The sequence below is a fragment of the Melanostigma gelatinosum genome (assembly GCF_949748355.1).
Source record: "Melanostigma gelatinosum genome assembly, chromosome: 7".
Taxonomy (NCBI): Eukaryota; Metazoa; Chordata; class Actinopteri; order Perciformes; family Zoarcidae; genus Melanostigma; species Melanostigma gelatinosum.
The window spans coordinates 19,996,240-20,011,354 of NC_136640.1; the positions used below are offsets into that span (position 1 = coordinate 19,996,240).

General features: G+C 43.1%; 1 protein-coding gene across 2 annotated transcripts in view; it reads right to left on the reverse strand.

Annotated features, from left to right (window-relative positions):
- The window catches only part of cntn5 (contactin 5), a 99,077-nt gene extending 84,847 nt beyond the window's left edge, over positions 1–14,230 (reverse strand). For both annotated transcript variants that reach the window (XM_079272616.1, XM_079272615.1), the window contains exon 1: positions 14,064–14,230. The gene's annotated coding sequence lies outside the window, so the exon portion shown is untranslated. The remainder of the gene's footprint in view (positions 1–14,063) is intronic.
- Between the last annotated feature and the right edge of the window lie 885 nt (positions 14,231–15,115).

The window sequence follows — 15,115 nt, forward strand, 5'->3', positions numbered from 1 at the left end:
ACCGTGCAACACTAGTAATGAACTAACACTGTACCAACTTGCTAATGTTTAACACACGCCATTTCACCCAAGGATATCCACCTACCAACCATACACTGTAGGTGACAATTAAGCAATGGGGCAGCTGCCCTAAATAACCGACTGCCAGCTCTGTGTGTTGGGGTCCTAATCCTTCAAAAAGCTTACTTAACCTTCTCTAAGGGTTCTGTTTTATTCCAGCTCTCCTACCGGATGAGGGAGAGCAGACAGGTCATGCAATGTGGGGAATTTACTGGCTCTAGAATGGCTTGCGGGGCTCCATCTGCCCATGTTCAAGACATTCCGACGCCCAATTTGTAGATTATGCAATGTAGCCCGACATGAATTACATTTTGCAGCTGCATAATTGTTGTAATTAAAATGAAACACATTAAAAGCACGACACCTGAGTCTGCAAGAAACATACAGCCCCCCCCCCCCTAAAAACATCCAGTTGTTTTAAGGTCTTGGACAATTACTTTCCTCTGAGAATATGATTAAATCAATTCGTTCTCGCTTTAAGAAATACCGCTCTGTTTTATTTCTCTGTGTTGGCTGAGCCTTCTTTTAAGGCTGCATTTGGATCCGCACAAACGTGGTGTGTTCAGCGCATCACATTTACATACAGGATAGTTCACATCTGTGCACAAACAGGCACTTAAATCTGTCCCAATTCACAGGGAACTGCAGACACGTGGGTCACTCTAGTATTGAGTGACCTCTGATGAATATCGAGATTTAATGAGTATGCAATCACGCACACGAGGGCACTGTCTCAAGGCTCATTGTTGTCTACATCTCAGGTTAGCGCAGTTAATGAACCCACTTGTGCATGGTTGCCAAAGATACCTGGCAACTTAAAATCTAACAGAGGCACCAGTTATGCTTTGTTCTGTAAAGCAGTACACAGACGAGCACTAACAGGATCTATCCGTCCTGATGGCACACAGTAAGGAAAATAAATACTGCAGAATGGTTGTCCAGCAAGTCTCAGACTACAAACCAAAATAAAATCACAGATATTTATGCACGGGGTTGTGTTCTTCTGGTAACAGCGAGTTAGAATATCAGATGTCATCACAACTTATCACATACTAACACTGTCAGCTATTCACCTCAAACTCAATCTCTATCCGCTGTTGCTTCTTCAGAGTTCCTCTCCCATGTGTTACAGAATCGTATGATATATCTGAAAACGACATGCTCTCTATTCTGTATTCTGTATTATTGGTGCATGCTGATGTTATATACTCCCACTTATCAGTCTTTTCCACACATCCATTAAACAATGGAATAGCAGCGGTACAAAGTGCGAAATCCCCCGATGACATGCTGAAGGCAGAGAGAAAGACTGAAGGCACAGATGGTCGTTTAAAAGCCCATGCTTTGATGCTGCCGTCTCTGTAAATTAGCCAAGATGCTTTCAGTCCCGACTAAAATTCATGCAATTATGTTGACACCCGCCTGAATGCTGAATGCAGACAATTAAGGTAAGAAGCAGAGATGCGCACTGAGTGACAGGTCGGCGAGAGCAAAACCAACTATTAGATTTGTTGTGAAGTAAAGGTTGCGTCTAACAGAGCTACCATGTGACCCGATTCCCCCCCCCCCCCCCCCCCCCTGCTCGAGTCAAAGGGCACATGCTGCCATGGTAACTATAGTAAAGTACGGTATAGTAGTACACCTGTGCAATCTCCCTTCACCTTCTACAAATTGCTGTCATAAAAATGGGACGGCGTTGTGACAGAGATCACTTTTTAAGATGTGAGTTTCTATGTTACACGCTCAGCCGCAGTATTATGTTGTAATGTCCCATGGTGCATCTGTGGCGATGATGTAATGATCTACAGTTCGACACTTGCATGAATCAAAATGCCTGAGAATCATTCCTATGCAAATGCGGTTACAGTAAGTGTTCATTCGGGGTCATTTGTAAATAGCGAAGCTGCCTCTTTAATAACTTTGTATTCATCTAATAAATATAAAAATGTCAATTTGATGGTAATTTGCATGAGAAATAAAGGAAGAAATTCAATAAAATTGGTTATAATAAACGTCCGCTTATCGTGATGAATTTGACATGATAACAATAAGCTGTTTCCATAGTAATAGTTTGTTGATTTGTTTGAATTGGATCAAGGTGATGACTGCCTTCATCTCTTCTGAGAATACAGTGAGGCTACTTGCTGGTTGACATTAGCGAATGAACTGTGGATTTTCATTTGACATTATTTAAAAAAATGTAAAAATCCATGATCATTAACTGTGATGAACAAATTATTGGTATTTGTTTTGGTAAATGTGATGATGATGCACTGATATAAATGATTAAAGGCAAGGCAAGGCAAGTTTATTTGTATAGCACATTTCAACAACAAGGTAATTCAAAGTGCTTCACATAAAACCATTAAAAGCATCAAAACATAAGGCAAAAGAAAAGGAGATTTAAAAACAATTAAAGAAACAGTGTAAGAAATTAAATTCAGTAGTAAAATGCATTAATATATTAATTGAATGTGGTTCAATTAAATGCAGCAGCAAACAGAAAAGTCTTCAATCTTGATTTAAATGAGCTGAGCGTCTCAGCAGACCTGCAGCTTTCTGGGACTTTGTTCCAGATATGTGGAGCAGAAAAACTGAACGCTGCTTCTCCATGTTTAGTTCTGACTCTGGGAACAGAAAGTAGACCGGTCCCAGACGACCTGAGGGGTCGGGATGGTTCATAAGGTAGCAGCAGATCAGAGATGTATTTTGGCCCTAAACTATTCAGTGCTTTGTAAACCAACAGCAGGATTTTAAAGTCAATTCTTTGTTGGACAGGAAGCCAGTGCAAAGACCTCAGAACTGGAGTGATGTGATCCACCCTCCTGGTCTTAGTGAGGACTCGAGCTGCAGCTTTCTGACGGACTTTTTACAGAGACCTGTAAACACACCGTTACAGTAGTCCAGTCTGCTGAAGATAAATGCGTGGACAAGTTTTTCCAAATCCTGTTGAGACATAAGTCCTCTAATCCTTGATATATTCTTCAGGTGATAGTAGGCTGATTTTGTAATTGTCTTGATATGGCTGTTCAGGTTGAGGTCTGAATCCATAACTACACCTAGATTTATGGCTTGGTTTGTGGGTTTTAACATCAGTGACTGAAGCTGAGCGGTGATTTTCAATTGTCCGTCCTTGGTACCAAAAACAATTACTTCTGTTTTATCTTTGTTCAATTGAAGAAAATTCTGGCACATCCAGTTGTTGATTTGTTCAATGCAGTTACCCAGCCCTTGTATGGGATTATAGTCCCCTGGTGACATAGTTATGTAGATTTGTGTGTCGTCTGCATAATTATGATAACACACTTTGTTGTTTTCCATAATCTGAGCTAGTGGAAGCATGTAGATGTTGAACAGAAGAGGCCCCAGTATTGAACCTTGGGGAACACCACATGTCATTTTAGTCAGCTCTGATGTGTAATCAGCTACAGACACAAAGTATTCTCGGCCCTTCAAGTAGGATTCAAACCAGTTAAGTGCTGTGCCAGAGAGTCCCACACAGATTTTTAGTCTTTCTAGGAGTATGGCATGGTCGACCGTGTCGAATGCAGCACTGAGATCTAGTAAGACTAAGACTGAACTTCTGCCATTGTCTATGTTTAAGTGGATGTCGTTGAAAACCTTAACAAGAGCAGTTTCAGTGCTGTGGTGCTGTCGAAAGCCTGACTGGAAAACATCAAAGCAGTTATTTACGGTCAAGAAGTTGGTCAGCTGTTGGAAAACCGCTTTTTCAATTATTTTACTTAAAAATGGGAGGTTTGATATTGGCCTATAATTTTTCATCGTTGCGGAGTCTAAACTAACCTTATTTAGGAGTGGTTTAATAACTGCAGTTTTTAGGGCATGTGGGAAGACACCTGAGAGAAGGGATGTGTTTACAATTTGTAAAAGATCAGTGGTCATGCAGTTTGAAATATTTTTGAAAAAGTGTGTTGGTAGAATATCCAAGCAGCAGGAGGATGACTTCAGATGTTGTATAATGTCTTCTAGGCTTCTACGGTCGATTGAATGAAATTGTGTCATGACATTTGAATGGATGTTATTCAGAGATCGGGACAACACATATCCTGTGGTTGATGTGGAGACACTGACTGCTTGTCTAATTTTCTGAATTTTGTCAGTAAAAAGGGAGGCAAATTGATTGTATGCCCAGGTGGATTGGAGTTCAGCAGCTACCGACACTAGGGTTTGTTAGCCTGTCGACAGTAGCAAATAAGGCGCGTGTATTGTTCTTGTTTTTGGTTATGATGTCAGAGAAGAATGACTGCCTTGCATTTCTAAATTCCAAATTATAATTGCGAAGTCTCTCTTTATAGATGTCACAGTGAACCTGGAGATTAGTTTTTCGCCACCTGCGCTCAGCTTTCCGACACTCTCGTTTCTCTATTCTGACCAACGTAGCATTTCTCCAAGGAGATCTTTGCTTACCCGAGACAACCTTCACTTTAGTGGGTGCAATGGCATCAATAATATTTTTAACTTTAAAATTGAAGCCATCTACAAGCTCATTGACTGAGAGGCAAGAGAGGGCTGGTGTGGAGGAGAACTTCTGAACAAATAGTTCACTGGTGTTTTCAGAGATGTAACGCTTTGTCACAACCTTGGTTTGGACATTTGTGTGCAAGGAGATTGCACTCTCAAAGAAAACACAGAAATGATCAGAGAGTGCAACATCAGTCACAGCAACCTTGGAAATGTTTACACCTTTGGTGATGATTAGGTCCAGAGTGTGCCCCCTGTTGTGGGTGGGTCCTGTCACATGCTGAGTCAGATCATAGTTATCAAGGACACCACATAGTTCTATAGACTCTCTATCCTGGGGATTATCAACATGGATATTAAAATCACCAACAATAACAACACAGTCAAAATCAATACAGATTACAGACAGCAGTTCAGTAAACTCATCAAAGAAGGTTGCACAGTATTTAGGCGGTCTGTAAATGTTTAGGAATAAAGCTTGAGTGGAATTGAGAGCCACATATTCAAAATAACTAAAATGACCAAAGGGCATCTGCTTGCATTGAAGAGAATCATGAAATAAAACAGCAACTCCACCTCCTTTCTTCTGCGCTCTTGTTTCGCTCATGAAACTGAAGTTGGGAGGTGTTGATTCAATGAGAACAGCTGCACTGTTATCTTGATTTTACCAAGTTTCAGTTAAAAACAAAATGTCCAGTTTGTGCCTAATAATAAAATCATTGATTAAAAATGTTTTTCCTGACAGAGACCTGACATTTAATAAAGCTAAGTTTAATGTGGTAAAAGCTTTCTTTGCCCAATTTATTTGGACAGGCTGACGAGGAATGTATGCTAAGTTTGATAAGTTTGCATGTTTACTATTGTTTCTTCGCAGCCTCACCTTTCTTTTTCTATAAACTTGCAGGACAGGAATTGAAACGGCTAGTTGCATACAGGGCCCCGACTTTTCCTGGAGAGAGTCATTGGTATCATTAGCCTTGTAGCCTGGACCCAGAAGACATCAATTATTTAGGGGAGGCAGAGGATGGTTGTAGTACCGTCGAGGAGTGGGGAGAGGAGTGTGTTTGGTTCCAGCAATGACCAGCTCTTTCATGTGGTCAGTGAACTCCAGGTGGGGGGAGGATGGGGAGAGTGTGAGAGAGGCTTGCGATCCAAAGTATGGACCCGAAGTAGGTGCTGGGGAGGGAGGTAAAGACTCCTCGTCTCGGAAGGGTGGGGAAAGTGGGAGGTCCAGTCCAAAGTATGGACCTGAAGTAGGTGCTGATACAAGCAAATAGAAATCTTTATCCTAAACTCAACAGCCACATTAAGCCAATTACAAAAGGACTTGCAGCTGATTCCTCGCTAAGACCAAGAAAACTCCAAAAAATCCCTCCAGTACTGAGATCTTTTTACTGGCTTCCCGTCTGTCAAAGAAGTGCTTTTAAAATACTGCTGTTGGCTCATAAAGTTCTTGGTTCATACTTTTTTTCAAAGCATGCTTTTTGGCCAAAGTACATTTGTGATCTTCTCCATCCTCACCTCTCAGGTCTGCTTTCTTTCCCCAGCGTTCACTTTCTATGCACCATATATCTGGACCGAAAAGACCCAGAAAACTGCAGATTAGCTTCAACTCAGTTAATTTAAATCAAGGCAAATTACTTTTATGTTTTGCCACTGCCTTTGATCAAATCAAATAATTATCAATGGCTCACGCTGCACTGTAACTTGTATTCCTGCATGTGATACCTGCCGTAATCTATTTTAGCTTCTCTATATTTCCTATTCTCTTCGCTCTTTCATGACTGATTTATAATTGTATTTGAATGTCCTTTTGTGGTGTCTTTCTTTTGCACTTTGTCTCAATGCTTTTACTGTTTTACGTAAAGCACTTTGAATTGTCTTGTTGCTGAACTGTGCTAAATAAACTTGCCTCGCTCTAAGATTACAAAATGCATTAGACCAAAACATTAGGGTGATTACATTAGATGAAAAAGACAACATCATCAACGTGGCTTGAATTTAACTCTTCTTCGGGCTGTATTTACAACACAACAGCTCACTTTCAATCACCTATTAAAACCATACAGTACGTAGTCAAAGCATATAGTTTGTGTGTGAATTAATAAAGTCAACATTTAAGGATCTTAACTGGAACTTAAACCCACCAACAGCAATAGAAGGCATCAAAACAAACCCGCCTGTGTGAATGATTCCTCTCTTTATACCTAAAATGTGTTGCAGAACAGTGCTTCCTGCCCACTGACTGATCTTTAGTTCCTGTAACTTGCCATCAACTGCATTGCACTGTTTGTACTTTGCCTTTATTTTCCTCAAGCCTGCTTCCAATGAAGATGGTGTAAATGCTGATGTTTCACGAGGAAGGGTGTGGATTTGGCACGTTTGTTAGACCTCAAGGATACAGAAACACTGAATGTAAAGATAACTTTTTGTCCACGGGGCACCTTTAACGATAATGCTGCCGACTCTCACAAATCTGGACTGTCCAGGCTTCTTCTCCAGGGCTCAACCAAGAGGATTGCGCGATTGCCCGGGGCAAATAAAATGCCTCTTCTGTGGGTGCCCCTAGTCCTCACCGCAGCCGCTAGTAAATCTCACGACTCATTTGCCCAATCGGGAAAGTGGTAAAAAAAAAAAAGAAAGAAGAAGAATTAAAGCCATTGTTTTTCCCAGAGTTGATGACTCGCTCTGTTGAGAGTTGTTGTCTGATGAGAGCCCATACTTTTCACTATACTTCCAGGTCCGTGAGAGCCGCTGCCGTAGATGTACGGTGAAGCCAGAGGCGGTCAGGCCAGCCGCCATTTGGGTTCTGATGAGTCTATTCATGCTATTACGGTGCCTGGAGCGGCCAAAAAAGATGAATTTCAGCAATAACTTCACACGTTTTATAAACCAAATGAAAACAACATTAGATTCGGCCTGCACATTATATAATAAATAAGGGTTAGTTGAAAATGTGACATCACATCCCAATATGTGAAAACACAACGGATTTCCGCTCAACATGTTCCTATGACTATATAAAGTAGTTTACAGTACATTACTGTTATGGGACAGTCACATCAAAGGGCATTTGGACATTCTTTCCATATTTACATAAAAATGTTATGACCCCACATATAAGACTTGCAAAAAAAAAGAGAGAGAAGTGTCCTTAAACCGTGTGAGACCACTCCTTAAATGTGCTCCCTTTGAAACAAAACTAATTCAACTAACTCGATACAGCGGATACATATGCGTCTGTTCCGGACCACCATACTCGTCTGTGCAGCAGATGTTTCAAGTAGCTGATTAATTACAAACCTCCAGTTGTTGACCAATCGAAAGCTTCTCAGAAGAGAATTCAGCGAGTCAGTGGAATCATTTTAAAGCTGGATTCTTAAGAGATGTTATTTTACGCTTAATGGTTTCTGTTATTTTGATAGTCCAAGGCTGCATTTCTCGATTTCACATGTCTGCTAACAGTATTGCTGTCACATCTCCTGTTAATCTCCCATTATGTTAACTATTACATTCATTGATCTATGGGGCTACAGGGAAATGAGACAATTCAGTCGCCTCTCACCCGTTGCTCACGGGCTGCTTATCTTACTGTTTTTTTAAGAGCTAATCATTTCCAATGACATTACAGGGAAGGTTGAACTTTGACTCGTGAATTGAAATGTCCACCGCGGACATGTGACCACGCATATTAAGATAAAAGCAGAGCTGCTGTTAAGGCCACAACTTCTGGACACAGGGAGAAATCGCCCCCCCCCTTGCAGCCATGCTGTCTCAATCGCCTCCAAAACACAACAGCAGGTTAAAGTAAAAATCAAATGGATTTATTATCCAAGAAGCATAAAAACAGATACAAACAGTTACAAACCGAATCACACAATTATTAACAAAACAAACCTGTATATAAAATCAAATGTGAGATCCAATCCGAGCCACCCAGAAGGCTGGTCTGCCTCCTCGGTGGCCAGCAGAAGATCTGAAATCCCCCAGAGTTTCAAACCCTTTGTCCCCTCAAAGTTGCATTCCTCAGCTCATCGATCAGCTCACTGATTGGCTGAAGTCCAACAAGCCCCACCTGCCCTCACACTGCCGTGAAATCAGGAACGATAATCTAAAAATCAGAGAAATACATCACAATGCTAACCAATGTCTTTGTAACAACATTACACTGTCTATGCTCAGGATCACTGGCTGTGATGCCACCCGCAGCAAGATAAAGAAACTGTAAAACCAAACATTCCCCACACAGCAGTTTGGAATAAAAGCTTCACAGAGCAGCATTCAGTGCTTCTATTTCCTGTGAAAGGCAGCAGAGCTTCTGTCTTATCTCAACGCTTAATGAAGCTTCACATCATCCAGACATCTGGAGGACGTTTTACCAGTTTTCAGCATGCCTTCTATATAATGTATCCCTGTAGAATAGGATACCGTTTTTGGGGTTAATATTGCCAGCTCACATTAAGTTGGTCAATCACTCAGTAAAGCTGATGTATCGGATCCAGAGTTCCATTAGAAATTCACTGTTGAAGTACATGAAACCACTAAACATCAATCATTATCCATTCGTATGATTGCAGTTATGTCATAGCATCACAGAGCGACTCTGAGGAAATGATTCGGCGTCTCCGTCACTTAGGTCGAATAAATAGTGTGGCGCGAGGCGATGAGCCGGGGAGGAGCTGCACGAGCACAAGCAGCCCAGTTAGTTGTGTCCTGACAGATACCACCGCACACGTTCCTTCTCTCGGGAGAAAGGAGGCACGGGAGTGGAACGCACAGTGGCAACTCATCAGGAGCCTGCGGGATGCATGACTTACTGTACCGGAGGAAAGGTGACCCCAAAACACTCCTCCTCCTAGTAGTGTGCAGCTCGCCTGCTTTTCTTTTCACAAAATGCCCACTGGGTTGCATCTTCACCGTGATTTCGTGGACAATAGGAAGGCCTTGACCGAAAAAACCCCATCTGATTACACTCTATATGGCAAAAGAATATGTCACAGTCTGACAAACAAAATCTTACTTGTGTGATGCTTCCACACTGAGGATCTCACAGGAACATATACCACACTCACACGCACACAAAAACCAGTGTTACGGAAGGTGAAAATGAAAATCCAAATAAAAACAATTGAATAATGCATACAACACAGGATTTGAGATCCAATTAATTATTGAAAACATAATCTGAGAGGGTGAAGCGTTGTTTTAGGCTTTTACAAGAAAGCTGCTGTGAAGCAATGTCACATTAATGAGCAGGCAAAGAGGGTTGTTAACCAACAGGGCCCGGAGACGCTTCCATTAGGGTTAAAGAGCAGAATGTAAAAAGGTGATTATACATAATCAGGTGTAATAACTTAATGTTACATGAAAAACTCCACTGATCTCTGAAGCCGTTGGTTTCTGTCGACGCAGCGTGTGCTGTCCCCGAGCTACTCTCTGTGCCTTTGGAGGTCTGATGCCATAGAAACGGAGAGAAAGACTTGTTAAGAAAAGGTTTGGGCTCCAATGAATTTTAGGTGCGGGAAGAAAAGAAACTCCCCAGGAATCATTCTGCAGGGGATCAATGCCCTGTCTGACGTGATGAGAAACAGAAATAAATGTACGGGAGAGTCAGGTGCTCTGACAAAAACAAACAAAGTGATTATCGAACAGACCGACTGCTCAGAGCTTAGGTTCAACTAAAGACCATGCATGGACCGTGTTCTCCCATTTACTGCTTGCCACACATCGAATTGTTGACTGACGCAAAAAGAATCAAATCGTGCCAAAAGGCAAATCACATTTTTTGACTTGCTTTAAACCTGAAGGTCAAAAGTATGTCAGTAATTTCAACTCATCTTTCATTTTGTACTATCAGCATGATGCAGATATAGCCTGAGACCCTGAAACCACACAGACCCGTTTTTTTCCCTTTTTTTTTTTACACCTCCATCGCACTAATCTGTCTCGAGCATGAGACTGCTCGACGTTTGGGAAGATAAAAAATCAAAGAGTGTTGTGCTTCATCGTGGCCCTGGAAGATAAGGCCCTTTACTGTCACATAAAGTCAGGAGCTGCCTCCTGAAAAACACTCCATCCCCGGGCCATTCCCCACCACCACCATCATCGCTACTCTCTCCGTACCATCTCCACGAATACTTGGTGTTCACTTCGCTGACAAACTACTCCCAAAGACACATCAAATGCTCCACCACCTACCATCAACACATGCATGATGGGCCTGAAGTAGAAATCCTTTTTGTGTAAATGCTGCTACTGCACAGATTGTGACATCACAGGCCAAAGGCCAGATATTAACAAATGAGGGCCAGATAATTTCAATCAGCGGGTGTGTGTGTGTGCTTTTCAAATACCACTCAAAACAACACTGCTAGTAATTAATGACCTTCAACATGTCCACAAGCAGCGGTTTAAGCTGGTGCACAGCAGGAAGCCTGCAGGTTTCTGCTTAAAGTTAACATGAAGACAAACAGATGAAGGGACTGCATAATTAACCAACCCGAGGCTGTGGCACGTAGTAGCTAACCAAAGCAAGATACTGCAGCCATTTAGATCCGCTGCCGACTGCCTAAGGAAATGTAGTCAAGGGAGAAGGGCCACATGTTGGTGCCGTCACATCTTAATAGAGAGGCCAAGTCCCGCCCCTTCCGGTGTCCCTCATGAGACCTTATTTCGGAAAAGAATTATGCACATCAAGAAAGTCGCAGTTTGTCGTCGGTTTGTGGTAGTTTGGTGCGAATCCGCTCAGTGAACAAATGCTCGTCTTGTACAATGTTCATCACCAACATGGCCGTCACCTTAGCTAGCTAGCTAGAAGCAAGCGCGGTTCCACGCACAAATAGGAACGTGATCTAACCAAATGTGTTTTATCCAGCGGCTCTTTTTATCAGCCGGGAAGCAAAAGAACGAGCAAGACCAATTCAAACAGCATCTTTCAACTACCGTACATGTTACCTCAGAAAGGTCCCACAGCGGTCCACCGGAGGCTGAGGCGCTTTGCCTCTCTATTAGATTACTGCTCGACATGTACACCCATCTGTCCCGGAGCAGGGATTTATTGTCCAATCTGCTGGCTGCATCACCAGATCAGAGCACTAACCGAAATGAAAGAAGAGAGTGAAACTTTGTTGAAGGATGCAACAGTCTAATCAAATTATCAGCGCTGCTTTTGGAGTTCACACACGCTTCAGGATGACAACGTCGGTTGTCTGCTTGACTCATTGGACGTCAAATCCGAGTAACTGTGACAAGTGGAGGAGGGTGCGGAGAGTCGGTCTTTCTTACGCAGAAGCTTCCGAGCAATTACAGAAATGAAGTTGTCAGATGGGTCCTGAGGGACGTTTGTCTTCCAGGCTCTGTGAGACCAGCAGGGGGCCTCTGCTACAAACAGAGTGCAGCATAGGACGGGTTGGCCACCGTCTAGATAACCCACATCTCTTTAATCTAACAAATGTCCAATCTCACCGGGGGAAGATGCCCCCTCTTAGTCACTGTTGTGTTTTGAGAGCAAAATTACAGCCCTGCATTCTGTGGACAGGGGGGGGGGGGGGATTTTTGTCCATTTGTCCATTGAGTGTAAAGTAAGCACTCAACTGCAGCGAAGCCGCAAAATTAAGAGTTTGTGGGGAAATTTGCATATCTCTGATCAGATCGTTCCGGTGGGTCTACTTGTGTGGTAAGTGATGTGTTAGAAGCATCCCTCCCGCTCTGCTAACCTAAGGATGCACTCCCCAAAAAACAAAAAGGAGCTGCCTATGCACCTTGCAGAAGAGCTCTTATCTTTCACAAAACACGTCCATGGATCCCTTTCAGCTCCTATCAAAAGGCAGCTGGATCTCAACCAAACCACTTCACTGTCTATACATTTCAGAGTCTCTGTCTTTCGAACAGTGGTGGCTGGTCAATAGAGGGCCATGGGGCATGCCCCCCCCCCCCCCCCCCCATGAGCCACAGAAAAAAAAATTAAAAAAATTATAAGAATCATAAATTATACAAATTGTCAATATTTGTGTTTTTGAACTATGGAATGTACCCAGTAATGTGTGTAAAATATGATATCTGCGCAAAATATATGCTTTTCCTGCTCGTCCTCCACCTGTGTGCTCTCTGCTCGTCCTCTCCGCCTGTGTGCTCTCTGCTCGTGCTCTCTGCCTGTGTGCACGACACTCTGAGAACGTGCAGCTTGGGGGGCCTGATCGTTTTGGCCCAAAAGAGACGGGTCTATGAAGCAGTTTAGCCAATTGCTGATTCAAGATATAAGTGAGTGACATACAATTTAGCCAATCAGCGCCCTCAAATAGATTCAGCTTGGAGCCAGAACCCCCTCGCTGCGCGTTCTCGTCAGGAGAAGTCTCTACAGGCGCCCGCGCCAGCGCGAGCACTCCTCCTCCAAGACCCGTTTGAGAGGAGAACTTTGGCGGAGATTCTGCAGCCAAAGAGCTGATATCAGATCAGCCTGACCTCACAATCAGACAGCAGACTCGCGGGAAAGGGAAGCAGTACATGCGAAGCTTCTGTACCAGCTGTACACCAGACAGGTTTGGCTAGCTGGATGACGTTATGCTAATAATTTATTTAGCTTTTTAAAACGGGGACGGATCCAGCACGGACAGTTACAGGAGTGAGGGATGAGGAGGTAAGGAAACATGAGAACACCAGGACACACATGAGAACTCTGTCAAGCTACATATTAGACAAAGTGAACATCTTTTCTTCTACATAGTTGTCCTCAGTCTCATCTGCTTAACTTGGTCATGGAGGCATCAACATGTAATAGAGATGTTAAATTAACAGTGAAAACTCATCATCGCTTAATTTAACATCAGTATTCATAATTACACTTCATGTTTACTTCTCCTGATCTTTACCTCCTATAACAAGGTCCATAGGGGCATCTCAATAAATAAACATGTTATTATATTATATAAGTGTTATTTACTGATTGTTTTCGTGTTGGAATACATGTTAAATATTTAACTGCCAAGTAATAATGCGTGTTTGATACTTACATTTGTTTTGCATTAAATCATACTGGGATGTTTGCTGAAATTGATAGGATGGCCCTACCTAGAACATTTTCCACCAGCCGCCACTGCTTTCGAAGGCTGATGGTGGTTTAGTCCAGGACACCTTTAATTTGACCTCAAAACCTTGTTTTGTCAATGCAAAATGTCTCATCTCAGCAGCTCCATCCATCGCTCACCTGCGTAATTAGACGGCGAGCACTCTTTATGAAAAAGGGAGAAGTTACTGAACATGGGTGGAAATAAGCCAGACTGATGAGCAGCAGGCTGTCGGGCAAAAAGCACAATGACTTAGTCTGATTATCCGCCTCAACGGCACCATTCACAACTATTCGGCCCCGTTCACGTGGCATTATTAGCATTATAATCACCAGCATCGTCAGCGGAACTTGTCTCTCTCTGAACAACCTGCGTTCACTCACACATCTGCGAGTAGCTGCGTTACCACCGCGAGCAGGAACAAATTGGGATGCACGAAAGTGAAACACTTTTACTCACGGAGATAATAAAGTCGTCCCTCGCCTCTCTTCTGTCCGTTCTCTCCCGGGTTGATCCCGTCGGCGGTGTCTCTCCCTCCCGACCCAAACGGAGGAATGGCAGCGGTATTAGGAACGCCAAGTCCGGGGTCCTCGTCTGTTTCGCTCTATCCGGTTAGCCAGCGTAAACAGTACATCCTCGGGTGAAAAAACTAAATAGCAGGAAATGTGACACTGTTTTCTTTCGGTGTCCAGCTCTCTTTCCCCCCCTCGAGCGAAAATAAACCCTTTTTTTCTTCCACTTCAGGGAGCTTTCTGCCGGCGCTGTGCGTCGTGGCGGACGGAGCTTTGGTCTGGTCTCCTCTCTGTCAGCCTCCACCGCTGCAGCCGGCTGAGGCTCTCTCTGCACCGCAGCATCCAGTCTCACTGGTGCTGAGGCGGGGGGGGGGGGGGGGGGGGGGAGGTGGCCCTCAGTTAGTTATGAGGAGTGGCATCGCATCAGTCTCAGCCACTGCGTAATGTGCGGGGTTATCCAAATGCAGCTTATTGTTTGTTTATGGATGTTGTCTGCAAATGGAAAATGGTAGAGTTGGTTAAATAAAAGGGGGTAAAAAAAAACACAAGCAGATAACGTTAATGTTACCTGTGCCTTGTGCACAGAGTGGCTAAATATCCAAACAGGTGCAGTTATTCAGGATGATTTTGGCTAATTTGACAATGAAACCAATTAGGCTAGCTCAATGAAAGACGTGCACAGCTAAACTCATCTGCAGAGCCTCTTCTTCTGTAGATTTTCAAAATTTTTGGGAAGCTTTTTTATAATTATTTACGGAGGGGGCTCTCTCAAAGTGCTCTTTGAGTCTGTCTATATCTGGTCTTGATGCTTTTAGAGGAGAGTAATTACTGTGACCAAAGGAGGGAAAGGATCCTCATCTGTAGCGTAAACTACATTTAATTAACACACAGTGTACAACTTGTAGGCTTCTTTCTGATAGCATAGGCCAATTGCCTGGATTCAAGCTTTTCGATTGCTAGCTTGGCTGCCCACGTCTGCTTCACAATGTTGTAGATATG